Genomic DNA, 19,036 nt, shown 5'->3' with positions numbered 1-19,036 from the left:
GAAGCCTATCCCCATATTTGACAAGCATGACCTCCTGAAGATGTCAGCATCCAAATCAGGAACTCATCAAGCTGATTCAGCTGTTCATTTTCCTTTATCAAGGGTTGGATGAAAAATTTGTACAGAAGGAGTCAGATCCCAGAGGAAGTAGCGGCTCAGTGCAAACATCTGCTGCAGGAACGAAGCAGATGCCAGACACAGGCACGGGCACAGGAGGTAATTGCTGCGCCAGGCTCAGCCCTCGGCAGGGCAGTGTGGCAGCAGCTCTTCCCCCAGGGCCTGCCCTTGCACAGCCCAGCAGCAGCCAAAGCTGGAGGCACCTCTGGAGGATTGGAGGCCTCCGGAGCTCGTTCCCAGCCCCGGGGAAACGGGACTCGTGCACCAACTGCGTCCCTCCCGCTGCAGCTGCTGCGGAGCTGGCCCTGAGTGCCCAGAGGCCCAAGGCACAGGAGCGGCCCCGAGCGGGAGCCCTGCTGCCAGCCCAGGGCCAGAGCCAGCCCCGGCTCCCGGCTGGGCAGGGGCTGCACTGGGTCCTGACAGGGCCTGACTCTGTCCCCTGGGGCTGGGCGAGCTGTCACGGGCCAGGGAGGGCCAGGGCTGGCAGTGGCTGCTCAGGGATGGCTTTGGCCCGTGTCCCTCGAAGCAGCGACTGCCCAAGCAGCTGCGCTGCCCCCGGGCTCTCCTGCCGGCCTGCTGGGCTTTGCTGGGTGGCACAGCCTGTGCCAAGGGGCGGCAAGGTGCCTGCAGGCCCCAGCTCTGGGGGAAATAGAGAACGTCCTGCCCGTATGCACCGTGCTGCCAGCTCAGCAGGGCAGCACAGCACGGGCTCACGCTCCCCATGGCTCCCACAGTTGCAGATGGAACCACAACACACCTTCCTGATTCCCAGAAGGGCCTTGGGAGTGGTTTCTGCAAAGGAACAGGCTGCTGGCTGGGGTTAATGGCAGGCCTGCTTTTTTTGGAGCTTATCTTCATTTTATGCTGTGTCCGAATTTGGACTTACTGGAAGAGAAAACGGTGAGTCCTTTGTTCAACTTTCCTTCAAACAGTTTCTTTTGAAAGTCTACTGTAGACAGGAAACATTCCCAGGGAAGCTGCAGTAGTGTTGTGGCCAGCCTGTGATTGTCCAGATAACTCTGCCGAGGGTTCTGCTGCTGCCCTGTGCTTTCATTGGCCTCCTAATTGCTGGGCCTTGTCCTGGGGACCCCGCTGGGGCTGCAGCCAGTGCTGGCTCCCACTGAGGCTGCCTGGCCAAGAGCAGCCCCAGGGGCACAGGGCAGAGGCAAAGCAAGGCGGGGAGGAGAAAGAGCAGGGAGGAGATTGCCCCTGAGAGGCAGAGGCGCTCCGGGGCCCGCTCCTGGCCAGGGAGCCTGCCCAGAGCCGTCCCCTGCTCGCCGGGGCCTTGAGGGGCAGCTGTCCAGCTGGGCCAAGCTGGGCCAGCAGCTCCAGCCCTGCTGGGGAGCCTTGCCAGCTCTGGGCCCTGCAGAGAGGCTGCAGGAGGCTCCCTGTGTGCCACTGGCTGCTGGGGCCTCAGCCACCTCCTCTCTTCACAGGAGCCCCTCTGAGGCTTCACAAGACCGGCCAAAGAGTTCAGCGTGGGGCAATTGGACCTGTCCTGTTGCATCTCCCTGCCCATGTCCATTGTCCCTTCCACCGGTGCATTTCCAGCTTATTGCTGGAAACATCCTGCAACCACCTCCCAGAACTGCACCCTCTCTCCCTGAAGGGACCGGCCATGCTCTCCAGCCAGGCCAGGAGGTGTAGTCTTCCAAGCCAGGGAATGGCTTGTGAGAAAAGGATACTTACTTCTAAAAATTTAAGAGGTTTATTAAAAATTTATTAAAAATACCACAGGAGACTGAATATAGAAATCATTACAGCACCAGTACTAGAGGATTTTTCCCCTGATATGCTCATCCACACAATGGAGGTTTCACTTTTTAACTCTTTTGACTTTCTTCACGTTCTGTCCATCAACTCCTTCTTTGCTGTCCAGTGGTAGAGTTAAATTCCTTACATCTTTATTGAAGGTCAGGTGCTGCTGTCGTAATATGGTGACCCTCTTAAATGTCCCAAACTCAGGTCACTCCATGATAACAATGCAAGGGGGGGGGTTAAAACATTATAAGTCTATAAAACTTCAATTAACATATGTACATGATATTTGCCTTTTACTTGTGAGAGTCAGCTGTCACATTACTCATCGATCACAGGCTTGAGTCCAGCTTCAGCTCACGTGTCTGCCTGCTACCACCAGCACTGGCAGAGCTGCTTGTCTGGGCACAGCCAGGGGTGGGCAGGCAGTGGCTGGCCATGGGTCTCATGAGACCGACAGCACCATCATGTTATCTTTGTTTTTAATTTTGAAACATTTAGATATGTTTTTCATTTGTAGCATTTAGAAAAGTTTTACACAGAATACAGAGCCCAAATGTTTGCTCCCCTTTACTCCAACTGTTCTGTATGTGCCAAAGTAGTTTTACAGTTACAGAAACCTAGAATCTTCTGACACTTTGGCAATAAAAAATAAAACTGCTTTTAATTCTTAATGTTTACTCTTGCACAGCCCGGACAAGACCAGCACAGCCCAGAGGAATTATCCCGAGCAGGCTCAGGGCACTCGGGTACTGAGCAGTCCTGCTGGGCTCCCTCCGTGGGAGACACGTCCTGAAACCTGGGAGAGACTGCATGGGGTGCCCGTGGTGGGGAAAGGGCAGAGGAGGAGAGCAAGGCTCCTGAGAGGAGCCTTGTTCCTGACAGGGCCTGACTCTGTCCCCTGGGGCTGGGCGAGCTGTCACGGGCCAGGGAGGGCCAGGGCTGGCAGTGGCTGCTCAGGGATGGCTTTGGCCCGTGTCCCTCGAAGCAGCGACTGCCCAAGCAGCTGCGCTGCCCCCGGGCTCTCCTGCCGGCCTGCTGGGCTTTGCTGGGTGGCACAGCCTGTGCCAAGGGGCGGCAAGGTGCCTGCAGGCCCCAGCTCTGGGGGAAACAGAGAACGTCCTGCCCGTATGCACCGTGCTGCCAGCTCAGCAGGGCAGCACAGCACGTGCTCACGCTCCCCACGGATGCTGTAGAGGTTCAAAGCAAGACAGAAATACATGCTCTGAATCCACTTTGATGTATCCCTAGGATTTTCTGCTCGCAGGACCAGCAGTGCCTGATATGTACAGCAGAGCCTCTGTTCACTGTGTCACTTGCCATGGCCTCTTTCCACAGTCATATCTTTCCCCCTTCATATATCCTGCCAAACACCTAAGGGAGAACTGGATCTCTAATCACACATCTCCATGCCCATGCCCGATGTCCCTGTCACAGCTGCTTTACCAGCTTGGTGCTGTGCACATGCTGCCACCACCCAGCCAAGGTCCTCTCCCCCTGAAGGCCCTGGCCCTGCTCTCTGGCCCTACTGAAGGTGGGCAGGGCTTGGCCCAGCTCTTCTGTTGCAATAAAGAGATGGAGATTGTCACCCCAGTGTCCAGGGGGGTAGCACCAGCAGAGCCCACCCGGCAGCAGCACTGGCTGAGCCGGCCAGGGGCTGCCGTGACCAGCGGCGGGGCCCCGAGGGCCTGGGGGAGCCCATGCTGAGCGTCCCTGGGCTGAGGGCACATTTCCTTCCGTGGCATCATCTGGGCCTGGACCTCCTCCAGTGGCATGTCCAGGAAAAGAGGGAAGCCATCAAGAGCTTGAGAGTCACACAGGGATGGGGTGCACCTTCCTCCCTTTTTGGGCAGCAGCAGGCTGATTAAAAGTGGCCTCTAGGGAGCATGGCAAACAGGAGAGGGCAAACAGGGCCATGGCACATCTTTCAGGGGCAGTTTGCAAAGCAGTTTGCACAGGCAGGGCAAGCGGGCAGGGTTGCAGGTTTTCTTGCTAGTAAGGTTTACTGTGTGTCATTTGCAGTGCTTCTGTGGGTTGGTTGGTTTTGGGGTTACTGGTAGTAATGTTTTTCATGCAATCAAAAATTGTAGTTAGTACAAGTGTATGTAACCAGATGGAACTCTCCAAAAAGGATGTGTCTATCAAGACCCATTCCTCTGCAGAGTGTTTGAGCTTATCAGTGGTTTCAGGGAACATTGCAGAGAAAAGCTGCCTGCGGTGTGAACAGGTGAACAATCTCCTTTCACTGGTGGTCGAGCTTAGGGAGGAAATTGAAAGACTATGGATTATCAGAGAGAGTGAAAGGGAAATAGATTGGTGGAGTTCAGCCCCTCCATCTTTACAGGAGGCCCACCAAGAGTCAGAGGACTCCTATGCCGTCCACTGTCAGGCAAGAGAAGGACACCTGCTAGGTGAAGGGGAGTGGAAATGGTCCCTGCACGGGGAGGTTTTGATAAAAATTTCTCCTGACCTCCATACCCTAGCCAGGTGCCACTTCAGAATAGGTATGAGCCCCTGGATCTAGAGAGTCAGTCAGGCAATTTAGAAGAAAATTATCTTCCCAGTTGTCCTAGGTTGACTATATGATGCTTTTATCCCAAATCACCCTGTTCTGTTTATGGTGAATAATAAGTTTTGCACCTTTAAGACTTGTTCCAGAGAGTGAAGGGGGGAGAGAAGAAGCACGCAGTTTGTTTCCAGACACTGCTCTCACTCCTCCATTCCTGCTCCTGCACTGTGCTGTCTGCGGATGGACAGACAGCGGGACAGAGCTCTCCTTTGTTTTAGTTAGTTTTAGCTAGTTGAGGCAAAGAAGTTCCCTGGGCTGTGTTTTTTTCCTTTTTCTGTGGACCTGTTTAAACCTGCTCTGGCCCGAACACCCAGCAGAGCAGCGGCAGCGCGCACCTGCGCCACCGGGCCGGGCCTGGGCCGCGCATTTCCAGCACCGGAGGGACTGATAAGAGACTGAGTGAGCTGAGCTGCAACCCGGGGAGGGGGCTTTTCTGAGTTTGTCACCTCTTTTGGAGCAGCAAGGGGTTTTATTGTTTAATATTGTTTAGGTTTTATTGTTTAATAAACAGGGTTTTCCACTTTTCTCCAAGGAGGTATTTTCTCCCGGACTGGTTGGGGGGGAGGGGCCAATTGATTCTGCTTTCCTAGAGGAGTCCTTTTGGGGGTTCTCTCCCAAATTTGCCCTGAACCAGGACACCAGCAAGCCTCCCAATTATGATTTTTCTGTAAGATGGATCATTACCTCTAATATCAAAAAGGAAAGAAGGGTAATCATAGTGGGTGATTCCATTCTGAGGGGAACAGAGGGCCCCATATGTCGACTGGACCCATCCCACTCAGAGAGGTCTGCTGCCTCCCTGGGGCCCAGGTATGGGATATTCCTGAGGGACTTCCTGGGCTGATTCAGCCCTCTGATTATTATCCACTGCTGATACTCCAGGCTGGCAGTGATGAGATTGAAAAGAGGAGTGTCAGGACAATTAAAAGGCACTTTAGGGCACTGGGACAAGTGGTTGATAGGACTGGGGCACTGATAGTCTTTTCCTAAGTCCCTTTGGTGGCTGAGAAAAATGGTGAAAGCAGTAGGAGAGCTCACATTATCAGTAAGTGGCTCAAGGGTTGGTGTCATTGACAGAATTTTGGATTCTTTGATCATGGGGCAGCTTTTATGGCAGCTGGCCTGCTGGAACCAGATGGGCTCCATCTCTCTCTTAAGGGCAGAAGGCTTTTAGCTCATGAACTAGCAGAACTCGTTGAGAGGTCTTTAAACTAGGTCTGAAGGGGGAAGGGGATGCAGCTGGGTTGTCTGGGAGCACTGGATGGCTACAGGCTCTTCAGGAGAGACAGGAAAGGGTGAAGAGGTGGAGGGATGGCCCTTTATATTAGGGAGGCTTTGGACACCATGGATATTGAAACTAATGATGATGAAGCTGAATGCCTAGGGGTGAGAATATGGGGGAAGGCCAACAAGGCTGACATCCTACTGCGAGTCTGTTATCGTCCACCCAACCAGGAGGAAGTGGTGGACAACTCATTCTATAAACAGCTAGAGGATGTTTCAGGATCATCAGCCCTTGTTCTTGTAGGCAACTTCAACTTGCCAGATATCTGCTGGGAACTTAATACAGCAAAAAAAAAAAAAAGCAGCCCAGGAAATTTGTAGAGTGTGTGGAGGACAACTGTTTGTTGCAGCTGGTGGGTGAGCCCACCAGGAGAGCGACTATATTAGATCTGCTGTTTGCAAATAGAGGTAGCTGGGGGGAGATGTAGTGGTTGGAGGCTGCTTGGGGCATAGTGATCATGAAATTATATAATTTGTTGCATTGCAAGCTGATCTATAGTTAATATTAATCAAGTTATAATAAGCAGTCCAGCCCAGCTCCATGAACTAGCCCCTGTGTTTGACTGACAGAAGCTCACATCGAATGGGAACTCTCCTAGGATGCAGCCATTGTATTGGTTCAGAGTCTGGGGGCACACAGATAGACCAATGAGCTGTCTCGACCCGGGAGTTTTGAATGGGCTACAAAAGACAGCTCCAGACAATAAACGAGGCTGTTTTTCTGAGGAAACATAAGTGGTCCGTCTTATGTTATGCCTCAGACATGAGAACACCAATGTATCAAGAATTCTTGATATTTTGTGAAATCAGGAGGAACATCAATAAGACTTTTACATATGACTTCTGGAGGGCAGACTTTGGCCTATTTAGGAGACTTATTCAGAGAGTTCCTTGGGAAGCAGCCCTTCCTCAGAGTCCAGGAAAGGTGGGTGTGCTTCAAAACAGAGATCTTGAGGGCACAGGAACAGACTGTCCCTGTGTGCCAAAAGATGAGTCGACATGGTAAATGCCCAGCCTGGATGGGCAAGGATGTTTTGGAGGAATTTTGGAATAAAAAGAGGATGTATCATCTTTGGAAGGAGGGTCAGGTCTCTCAGGAAGTATTTAAGGGGGCTGCTAGAGCATGTAGGAAAAAAAATTAGGGAAGCCAAAGCTCAGTTTGAACTTAAAATTGTGACTTCTGTAAAGGATAATAAGAAATGTTTTTACAAATATATCAATGGTAAAAGGAAGGGTAAGACCAACCTTTGTTCTTTATTAGATGTGGGAGGAACTTAGTAACTGCAGATGAGGAGAAGGCAGAGGTGCTTAATGCCTTCTTTGCCTCAGTCTTTAGTGGGAAAATGGTTTGTCCTCAGGACAGCTGTCCTCCTGGGCTGGCGGATGGTGTCAGGGAGCAGAATGGGCCCCCTGTTATCCAAGAGGAGGCAGTCAGAGAACTGCTGAGCCACTTGGATGCTCATAAATCTATGGGCCCAGATGGGATCCACCCCAGGGTGATGAGGGAGCTGGCAGATGAGCTTGGGAAGCCGCTCTCCATCGTTTAGCAACAGCCCTGGCTCACTGGTGTGGTTCCAGATGGCTGGAAGCTGGCCAGTGTGACACCCATTCACAGCAAGGGTGGGAAGGAGGATCCTGGTAACTATAGGCCAGTTAGTCTAACCTTGGTACTTGGTAAGGTAATGGAGCAGTTTATACTGAGTGTCATTACGCAGCACTCACAGGATGGCCGGGGTATCAAACCCAGCCAGCAGGGGTTTAGGAGGGGTAGGTTGTGTTTGACCAACCTGGTCTCCTTTCATGACCAGGTGACCCTCCTGGTGGCTGCAGGGAAGGCTGTGGATGTGTCTATTTGGACTCCAGCAAGGCCTTTGGCACTGTCTCCCACAGCACGCTCCTGGAAAAGCTGCAGCCCACGGCTTGGACAGGAGCACTCTTTGCTGGGTTAAGGACTGGCTAGATGGCCAGGCCCAGAGAGTGGTGGTGAGTAGTGCTGCATCTGGCTGGCAGCATCAGCTGGAAACCAGTGGTGTCCCTCAGGGGTCTGTGCTGGGGCCAGCTCTGTTCAATATTTTTATTAACAACATGGATGAGGTTACTGAGTCTTTAGTAAATCTGCAGATGACACGGAGCTGGGAGCGTGTGTCCATCTGTTGGAAGGTAGGAGGGCTCTGCAGGGAGATCTGGAATGGTTGGAGGGATGGGCAGAGTCCAATAGGATGAAGTTCAATAAGTCCAAGTGTCCAGTCCTGCATTTTGGCCACAATAGCCCCTTCAGCGTTCTAGGCTGGGGACGGTGTGGCTGGACAGTGCCCAGGCAGAAAGGGACCTGGGGGTGCTGGTGACAGCCGGCTGAACATGAGCCAGCAGTGTGCCCTGGTGGCCAAGAAGGCCAATGGCTCCTGGCCTGGATCAGGAATGGTGTGGCCAGCAGGAGCAGGGAGCTCATTCTGCCCCTGTACTCGGCACTGGTGAGGCCTCACCTCGAGTGCTGTGTCCAGCCTGGCCCCTCAGTTTGGGAAGGACCTTGAGATGCTCGAGCAAGTCCAGAGGAGGCAACAAGGCTGGAGAGGGGCTGGGAACACAAACCCTCTGAGGAACGGCTGAGGGAGCTGGGGTTGTTAGCCTGGAGAAAAGGAGACTCAGAGGTGAGCTTATCACTCTACAACTTCCTGAAAAGTGGTTGTAGTCAGGTGGGGTTGGTCTCTTTCTCCAGGCAGCAACTGTCAGAACAAGAGGACACAGTCTCAAGCTGCATCAAGGGAAAGTCTAAGGTAGACAAGAAACATTCCCAGAGAGGCTGGAGTTGTGGCCAGCCTGTGATGGCCCAGATAACTCTGCTGAGGGCTCTGCTGCTGCCCTGTGCTTTCATTGGCCTCCTAATTGCTGGGCCTTGTCCTGGGGCCCCGCTGGGGCTGCAGCCAGTGCTGGCTCCCACTGAGGCTGCCTGGCCAAGAGCAGCCCCAGGGGCACAGGGCAGAGGCAAAGCAAGGCAGGGAGGAGAAAGAGCAGGGAGGAGATTGCCCCTGAGAGGCAGAGGCGCTCCGGGGCCCGCTCCTGGCCAGGGAGCCTGCCCAGAGCCGTCCCCTGCTCGCCGGGGCCTTGAGGGGCAGCTGTCCAGCTGGGCCAAGCTGGGCCAGCAGCTCCAGCCAGGCTGGGGAGCCTTGCCAGCTCTGGGCCCTGCAGAGAGGCTGCAGGAGGCTCCCTGTGTGCCACTGGCTGCTGGGGCCTCAGCCACCTCCTCTCTTCACAGGAGCGCCTCTGTGGCTTCACAAGACTGGCCAAACACCTCAGTTCAGAAGAACTGGACCTGTCATCTTACTTCTCCATGCGCCTGTCCCTTGTCCCTGCCACGGCTGCATTGCCACTTTGTTGCTGGGCACATGCTGCTGCTATCACCACCCAGAGCAGGAGCCTCTGTCCCCAAAGGTGCTGGCCCTGGTGTCCAGCCAGGCCAGGAGGTGCAGCCCTCCTGCCAAGGCACGCCTTGTGTCCAGCAACATCTTTGGGCTTCAGCTCAGGTGTCTGTGTGCTACCAGCAGCACTGGCACTGGCAGAGCTGCTTGTCTGGGCACAGCCAGGGGTGGGCAGGCAGCTGCCGGGCATGGGGCTCATGGGACCAGCAGCTGCTATCTTCGTTTTTCATTTTCCAAGATTTCAGAATGTTTTTCTTAGAAAATCCCCCTAATATTTCTTCTTGTTTCCCACAATAGTTCTATCTTTTTCAAAGTAGTTTTAAAAATTAGGAAAACTTAGAACATTTTTTACCCTTCTAGAATAAAAAATAAATATGCATTTAATTGGTAATCTTCACTCTAGGAAGAACTAAGGCACCCTGAGAGACACAGCCTGCTTCTGAGGCTCTTTTCCCACTGCAGACTTGTGCCTAATCACAAAAGCTAACATCAAACCTTTTCCCTGATATTTTCCGGGATTTCTGACAAGCTCTCTTCTCAGCCTTCAGAGGCAAACTTTGAGCACAGCGGGAATCTCGGCAAGTCCCCATCTTTGCTTGCTTCTGCAAGAACTGCCTCAGTTCCAGAGCAGAGGCTTCTCTCAGCTTCCTGCCGCCCCGCTCGGCCCCAAGCCTGTGCCCAGCCCCCTCCTGCAGCTGCTGCGCTGCCGTGGAGCTGCTGTCAAACACAGCGGCTCTGCCGCAGCCGCTCAGCAGGACTGGAGAAGCTTTCTGGCCTTGCCCTCAGTGGCCTGGGGCCTTCTCTAAGCACAAGCTGAGCTTTTGAATGCTGTGTTTCACCTGGCACAGGAACTGATGCTGCCTTTCTCGCAGAGGCTCAACTCCCATGGGCTTTCAAAGCTTTGTGGCCAGCATGAGGCCTGGGAAACCATGTAATGCAGCCATTAAGTCTTGAAAATGGCCCAGCCTGTCTATCAAAGAAGCTTGTTCAAATGCTGGAGCCCACCCAGAGCAGCCTTCCAGGGCATATCTTTCTTCCCTGCACCTCTCCCTAGATGACTGCCAAACAGCACCTTTGACAGTTCTTTTCTCCAGAAGCTGAATGGGGCCATTTTATCTGGGGGAGAAAAAAATGAAATGTTCTGTGATGCCATCCTCATCGTCATCATCATCACCACCACAATGAGCTGCAAATTGGTTAAATGACATCAACAACTCAGACTGGGACTTATTTCTCAGAGTGCAGCGCTGGCTTTACTGCCCCTTGAAACTGCAGATGTGCTACAGTCTTTAACATCAGCTTGCTGCAGATGTAATGTGGAGTGAAGCGTAGCAAAAATCAAAAATAGGTGTGTGGATAATTTTCTGTGGTGTGCAAATACAGATGGTGTTGCAGCATTTACGTGAGAGTCAGGGCAGGAGAAGTGCCCAGTGCCCTTAGAGCCACTGTCCCTTCACAGCAGCCTTCTCCCAGAGAGCAGCCCCTGCCCTGCGCTGCTGTTCCAGAAACACAAATACAGGGAATGCAGCCTGGCATGAAAGGGGAAACTTTTACCTCAACTTTTCAGTGCTCCATCCCTCTGCCTTAACATCCTTACATATTTCTTTTGATTTAAAACCCTAAAAGTTTACATGTTTTTACTTGGATGTAAAAGAAGAAAACTCAGTGTGATCCCTGGGATGGGAAAGGGAGAAGCAACGATGTTGTTCCTACCAGAACAAACAAGATGCTTCTGCTGATGGTTGTGGAATTTGAGCAGCTGCGAGGTTCAGATTTCGCCCCAGAGTTTCATGTCCCTCATTCAGACAGAGTCACACTATTTCTTTAATAAAAACCAAACCCTGGCTCTCTGATAAAAACCTGGTTTCAGTTGTGACCAAGGTAAATGCAGACATGGAACAGAAAATAGTGTTGGACTTCAACTCAGCTGTATGGCCAAATCACCTGAAAGCAAAGCTCTCACACTTAGTGTAGGCATTTGGAAATGTGTCTGTTAACGTAGAAATGAATAATGAAAATAGTCTCTTTTCCTAAAAGGACAATTATATTGTTGTGTAATAAAGACCAGATGTCAAAAAGGATTTCAAAGACTTGGTAAAAAAACAAAACAAAAAACCTTAAGAAAACTGCACTGCTCTCCCTGACTTTACCAGAGCTGCTCCAGCCCCCCCTAGTAAACATGTGTTGTCACTTTGCTTTAATTTGGGAGCACAGTCCCTGGGAGCTCCAGCATGTCCTGAGCAGGGAATCACTTCCCAGCAGCAGTGAATTTCCTGGAGTGCAACTGGCAGCAAAGGGCCAGCTCTTCTGAGGGAAAATGGCAGGCCAGATGTGAAGGGAAACTCATCCCAAGGAATAAAGCGTGAGGCACAGCCAAGTACGTGCGTGGGCTCTGGGCAGCCCCAGCTCTGCTCGTCCTCATCCTGCAGGGACACCAGCCAGGACAGTCCCACGGAGAGCCAAGAGTGGGATCCTCAGCAGATGTGGCACAGCAGCCTTGCCTGGGCTTCAAGGAGTGTCCAGTTTACACTGCTGAGCAGCCAGCTCATTTCTTAAAGTGTTTAAACCACAGCACTGAGTTCAAGGTTCATATGCAATTTTATTAGAGCAGATACTTGCAGCCAACTGCTTATCTGGTGTCTGGCCTAAGTGCTGATAAAGACTTGGCTGAAGTTTATATAATCTGCCATTAATAAATGCAACTTATTACAGTCTCAGGCAAAGACACAACCACTGCTGGCTCCATTAATGGTGCACTCAGCACAGGCCAGGAATTTGGTCTGAACAGAGACAAGACTTAATTCATTTCTTGTCCCTAAATGCCTGGGATTTAGGTCAGGCCCAAGGCAAAAGATGGTGTAAATCTAAAGGCTCCATGTCAGAACTGTCAGGCTTTGCTAATATGAGCTCAGTTACTTTAATACAACCCAACAGTGCACTTTATAATCCCAGCACCACGTCTAAAGCAAACTCTGACTGCGGTAACCACACTCCAGCCCAGTGACAAGCCCTGAACATGACAAGATGTATGGCTGAGCTTCACGCTGCTCACCAGGAGTAGCTCTGAGGTGCAGCAGGACAGAGCACAGCTCATAAACACCTTCTCAGGACTGGAGTCGAGATCAGACACACACAAAAACTTTCACACCGGGCAGCCCAGGACCCTGTTTGCTCCCCCCTCACCCTTGTCCTCGTGCTTCCCTTTTGCCCAAAGCCCAGCTCAGGGCCAGCCCCAGCCTCAGATGGGGGAGGTCTGTGGTGAGTACCCCGCTGCAAACTCTGCAAGGACAAACATCTGCCAGCCACAAAAAATAAACATACAGGAATAACTTTGTTTTCAATTCATACCTGATCACGACAGAATTAATTCAAGGAAGTCAGTTTATTTGACAAATTCTGGCATATTTAAAACTAGAATAATATAAAGGTGAGGCCCTGGCACAGGGTGCCCAGAGCAGCTGTGGCTGCCCCTGGATCCCTGGAAGTGTCCAAGACCAGGCTGGATGGGGCTTGGAGCCTGGGACAGTGGGAGGTGGAAGGGGTGAGACTGGATGGGCTTTAAAGTCCCTTCCAAATCCAAACCATTCTGAGATTCTGTTATTCTATAATGCATTGCCTGTAATAGATTTTAAATTTACACTTACAATTAATGCAATGTGTACAAACCTGATCTTTATGGAAGCTCAGCATATTTTAAAAAAAAACCTATAATTAAATGTGCATACACTTTATAGATCCAGTTCCTCCTTTGAAAAATTCCATGGCCCTATCTGAAAGCCAAGGGACATTTCTTTTCAAGATCTGTGATGAATGAGATCCAGACCTGGGACTGTTTCATAAAATATCATCCATGCCAATAACCTCATCCAAATAAAAATTCCAAGAACAATTATGAGGATTCCAAATATCAGATACCTAGTTCTGCTTCGTTTAAAGCAAAAGGAAATTCATAAATGCATGGATAAATCACCTTAAAAGTATATATCAAAAGACATTAAAAGGCAGACACCTAAAATAATTTCTAAACTATTACTAAATTAGTGAATTTTGGTTTATCTTTTCAGCATCTAAACAATGCCACTGTGATTTAGTGCTAAAGGATCCTGGTGCATTTACTCATCTTAACCTGGAATTTAATCCTTAGAGTTTAAATCTTCTGGAATCTGACCTCCCCTGGCCCAGCTCCAGCCGTTCCCTGGGTGCTGTCCTTGTCCCAGGGAGCAGAGATTGGAGCTGCTCCTCAAGAGGAGTTGCAGCCCCTGGGGCAGTCTGATCTCAATCTTCCCCTCTCCAGCTGAGCAAACCAAGTGCCCCCAGCTGTTCCTTGTGTGGTTCCCCATCCAGACCCTCCACCAGCCGACCTCAGCTCTGAATTTTGCAGGGTCTCCCAGGGGTGCCTTGCTGCCCTCGAGGCATTGAGCAAACAGCTCAGGTGTTCCTGGGGCAGGGCAGCACAGCTGCCTTTGGGCACCAATTCAGCTCAAAGCAGAACCTGAGCATATGGCAGCACTGTCACAGTGACAGGGCGAAATACAAATATCCATCTTATCCAAGGTGCAGTTCCCCATCATTTGCATTTCACACTTGCAGTGATTCATTGCCCCAGCAATTACGAGGCACTGTCCTCCAGTGGTTACAGCTCTGGGCATGGAGTGAGGAGCCCCCCCAGGCACCTCCTGCACAGCCCTGGGCCACTCAGGGCAGGTGTGCTCCAGGAAGCCACCGAGGTGCTTAACATGCACTGAAATAAGCCTAGAGTGCCCAAATATTTTCAGACATTTGGGTCCCAGTCAGCACATTCTGATGTCCCACTTGCAAGGTTACGACCTTTTCTTTCTTTAAGAAGCCATGAGAGCACAGCAATGTCAACACAGTGCTGCTGTGGGAACAGGACAGGCATGGACAAGTCCTCACCACATGGAGAAGCTGCTGGGAGGCCCAGAATATGGAATATTCTAACTCTGCCCCCCAAGATTCTCTTGAAATAAAAGAACATCAAGCCACTCACTGTGAAGACTGCTGAAATCAGCTCAAATTGAACACATCTAGAATAACTGGGATCTAGGGGATCCAGCACATCATAAACTTTGTCCTCAGCTTCTTTGACAGGGGTTGAGAGGGAATTTGTTTCCCTAATCATCATAAATACTGAGTACACATACTCCATGGAACATTAGTGCCCTTTTTTACTATAAAACTACTGTATTATCAACGTCTTTGGGCAGGTAAACAAAGGAAGATCTTTTTGGTTCCACATGCAAATCACACTGTTCTTTCAGCTGAAAATGAGTCATTAAACAATTTATTAGACTATCTCTGAACAACTTTATCAAAAGTGCCAAAGCCAAGAAAGGTCTGGATGAGACTTCAGCCCTGCTGGCAGCCAGTATCAGACCAGAGCACAGGGGCCCTGCAGGTCTTACCTTGGGTCAAGTGAACCTTTCTGTATTTTCCCCAGGAAAGTGACAGTCCATAAGACCAGCTGGACAGAATTCTCCCAAAGGTTTGCTGTACTTATCTGAGACATTATTGAGTCCCACTCAGCATGGTCACCACATGACTAGCTCAGGGATTTTTAGGATCTCCTGTCCTGTCCACAATGTTTTGATTTATGCCAAGTACACTTCTGAAAGTACAGCTCATTTCTGCTTCAGCCCAGATTTAGGTGACTGGATCCTGGACATACTATCCCAGGTTAAATTGATTAAAAACACTGTAATTAATAGAATTAGACTAGATAAATACTCAGAGTTACTAAATTAATCTCACCCAAAGCATGTAACACACAGTAAAACAGGAGCATCTAACACAAATGGCTGCCTGAAATCAGAAGGGATGGAAATTGCTTTAATCAGACCTCTCTACCTAGAGAATGCCATCCAGTACACATAACAAAAACTCTCAGCTCATTGCAAAGTTGGTGGCTTTCCAAGCAATAAGGACTGTGATACATGGAGACATGTTACTAGGAAACTTGTTTCAATGCTAGGGTTGAGAGACATTTTTTTTACCCAGTGGGAATCCTGGAATTTCTCAGAGCATTGCCTCTTTGGAGCTGCATTGCAGCCAAAAGCAGCAGGCCAGCCTTCAACATTAAATCGTTCTCCAGAGCACTTACAGCCTCTACAGTGGAGATAGAAAACCCAATCACATTTTAATTGAGCCACATCAGACTTCCAAATTGAATATGCATTCAAGAGACATTCACTCCAATTACAATATAAATCCACTAGGCCCTTCTGCATGAGCAAGGAACTCGGCAAGGACAGACTGGAGGGTTTAAATGTGACCATGCACACAATGTCAACACTTCATCTGACAGCATTCCCATGGAGAGGCTTGCTGGCATCCCCTTCTCCTGGGGCACTGCATTTCCCACTCCAAGGTTATGCAACCCCACCAAAGCAGCTGGAATTCCCATCAGCTGCTTGTAAACACTGGTCATCTTTCCCACTGCCATGTTTTTTCACTGTTCCCTGCAGGGAGAGCCTGATGATGGTGAGATAGCCACAGGACCAGAGTAGAGATTTCCTGGAAACAAGCCTGGCCACACAATTATGTTGCATAATGAAATGGACCAAGAAAGGGCTCATGGAAGGATTTACACAGTAGCTCACTGCTTGTTAAACTAAGCACTTGTGGGTTGTTCATGGCAGAGCACTTAAATCTGTTGTAAATGCAATAAAATATTTAACAACTTCATGTTAATACCACATCTCTTACAACATTACTGTACCTGCACTCTGTTACGAGGTGACGCTGATCCAGGACTGCACATTCCTAACAGGATCATCCTTAGAAACTTCTGCCTGCTCCTGTCATAGCCCACAGAAGGCCATTTCTGACTCTCAGCACACAGATCACCCCACAGAGAGGAGGAATAAGGAACACTTTGGTGGGAGCAGGTTTTAAGTGGGTCACTCACTGAAAATTGAACATCTGCTTCAACACGATGTAACCTAGTCTCCCTAATTCAAAATCAAACTGGACAAACCAGGAGGAAACCTGTCTGAAACTAGTTCTGCTGACTCCTGGCCGTCACTGTCAGCAGGACTCTTCCCTGTGGGCTCCAGCTGTTTGCAGTGCTGCAGATGGTGATCCTGAGCAAAACCCCAGGACTGCTCCACAAGCTCCAACACGGAGACTCGCTGGCCACAAATTCCCTTTGCATCCCCCTCACACTTTTAACACCCCAAGCAGCACCCAAAGATCCTTTTTGCCTCAGGCTTGAGAGATATAAAGGCAACAGTGATAATTATTGCTTTAGCTGTATTTATTCCAAGCCTGATTGCACCCAGGGATGATTCTGCACTATTCTCCTTGTCCTGTCAAAGGCTCTTCCCAGTTACTTCCATGTTTAGTGCAACACAGAGAGCTCAAGATGCATTTTATGGTAACAAAAGAACCAAAATGGCCTTTTCCTCACGTTTCTGTATGATGCGAGGTTGGAAATATATATTTATTACTTGCTGAACCTCATGCACTTCAAGGCCAGGCTGGACAGGGCTTGGGGCACCATGGGACAGTGGAAGGTGTCCCTGCCCATGGCAGGGAGTGGCACTGGATGAGCTTTGAGGTCCTTCCAACCCAAACCGTTGTGGGATTCTGCAATTTCAGACAGCTCAACAGCAGAAACACTGATAATGCTGCCCCTCACTTCTCTGTTGAAGAAAAAGGTGTGGATTTGTCCAAGACTGAGTCATGCTCACAACTGGTCTGACAGTGCTGCAACCACAAACCCAATTTGGAGTCTGACAATTTTTTTATGAATTTCACAAACACTTCTATCTCTTATTCTAGGCCTGTTTAAAAAAGCCTTTCTAAAGAGGAAGAGTGCAATCCTCCTCTTAGTGACTAATGGAACCATGTCCTGTAGGTAGCAGGTGGCTTTAAGATACCCAACTTTGCCCTCAGATCTTTGACAGGGGTTGAGAGAGAATTTGTTTCCCTGATCATCATATAAATAAGTTTAAAGGAAATTTATCATTTGGTTCAAGCAGAGCATTGCTATTTCGTCTATGGAAATGGAAACACTAAATCATACATTTTTCTCACATACCGTATTTTGAAAGGTCTGCATTCTTTCATGTCTCAGGCTCAAACATTCCCACAGCTAAAGCTGAATATGAAAGTATTCAACTCTTAAAGCACTCCCAACTCCAGTAACCCAAAAGACACTCCAATTCTACTTGCAGCCTTGTTCATCCAATATAAATAACTCAGGCTGCTCACTGGAGATTTTTTATCTTAATATGCTCATTTCACTGTTGGCCTTGGCAGACATGTCCAGGTTTAGAGTGAAAGATAGCAAAACTTGACAAACCTTAAATCCCAGCGTTGCAGAATTCTATTAGGTAACAGATGGAAAAGATAATGAGCTGACAACTCAACCATCACATGCTTCATTAGGAGCCTCGTTCCTCTCCCAGATTTTATCTTCAGGACAATGAAGGCGATTGTTTGCCTTGAACTGGCAAAATACAAGGCAAGCTCAGGACACCTGAAGAAGGAACAAGCCTGTATTCCTCTCTAAATTGGTGCTGTGCTTACACATTAGGGACTTCCAGCAGTAAACTGGCCTGGGAATGCTGGGTTCAGGATACTTGGTGGCAAAAAGATTAAGAAGTTTCCTCACCAGCCTCTCTCTGCAAGGAGAAGGAGTTAATCCAGTCCTTGGTGGCAGGAGAAACCTGTCAAACCATCACCATACAGTGCAGAATAAAGAGATTTACACATACAGATACCAACAGCAATGGCAGGTTCCTCTGTAACTCTCACACAGTCGAACCCGGAGTTACACTGCCTTTGCTTGTGTTTGTAAAGAAATACTGAGAGATTCTGCATCTTGGTGATCTGCAGCACAGCTCTGCACTTCATGAGAAAATAGTCAAAGCAAATGTAAACAGATGAAATGGCAATTAACACTTAAATTATTTGGTGAAATGCGTATCTTTTTTATATAGGTCAAACCAATTTTCCTTTGGAAACCTCTTGCAAAAAAAAAATAATTCTAGGATTTGTAGCCTCCCTCTCCCTCCATGAGTTAGTTCAAACACTCTCCAGCTGTCAGACTTCAGCTCCTCATCCCCAACATGTCTCTAGCTCCTGTATAATTTTTGTGATAGTCTACATGACCAGCCATGTTTACAGTCCATTTATAAACAGCTCATGATTAATAATTGCATCTTTTGAAAGGATTGTGCACTGACTTATTCATCTAACAGAGAAGACTGCAGAAGAGGAACCCAATTAAAGCACAGAATACCATATATCTATGTCTACATATCTCTGGTAAGATACAGGAACTTTTAAAGATAAAATTCCACACACAGTGTTCTTCCTTTTCTGTATTAAGGCACCAAATTTTTGAAAATATGAAGGAGTGGTGTGTTTTCCAACTGTAACTTTACAAGGAGCACTGAAATGCAGTCAATGTGTCTGCTGCTTATCAGAAATTTCACAGGTGAGCCTGAGAGCCAGCAGGCTCTACTGCAAACATTCGGCTCTCTGAAAAGACACTGATCTATAAAAACCCTCTAAAACTACTGCAGCCTTATCAGAAGCTCACTTACCAGTTTAACACCTCTAATACTGAAATACTTGGATTAGGATTCACAAGGTAGGTAATGAAATAGAACTTGGGAGTCAGAAAGTGACTTTAACACCTTATAATGACATCTTGAAAGTATTTGGACACAAAACTTGCAAGCTCCCTTCAAGGAGTCACCACTGAACTCTCAGAGAAGCTGCTGACAAACCTTGTACTACTCACCCTTGAGAATCACTGTAGTTTCAGACACATTTTGAGTATGAAAAATATATCTTCTTATCTTTTCAATAAACTGCTCCAGTCCAACTTTTTGACAGCTAAGTTCCATGTGAAGTGACAAGA

Source organism: Motacilla alba, chromosome 12 (assembly GCF_015832195.1).
Source record: "Motacilla alba alba isolate MOTALB_02 chromosome 12, Motacilla_alba_V1.0_pri, whole genome shotgun sequence".
NCBI classification, from domain to species: domain Eukaryota; kingdom Metazoa; phylum Chordata; class Aves; order Passeriformes; family Motacillidae; genus Motacilla; species Motacilla alba.
This window is presented reverse-complemented; position numbering follows the sequence as displayed.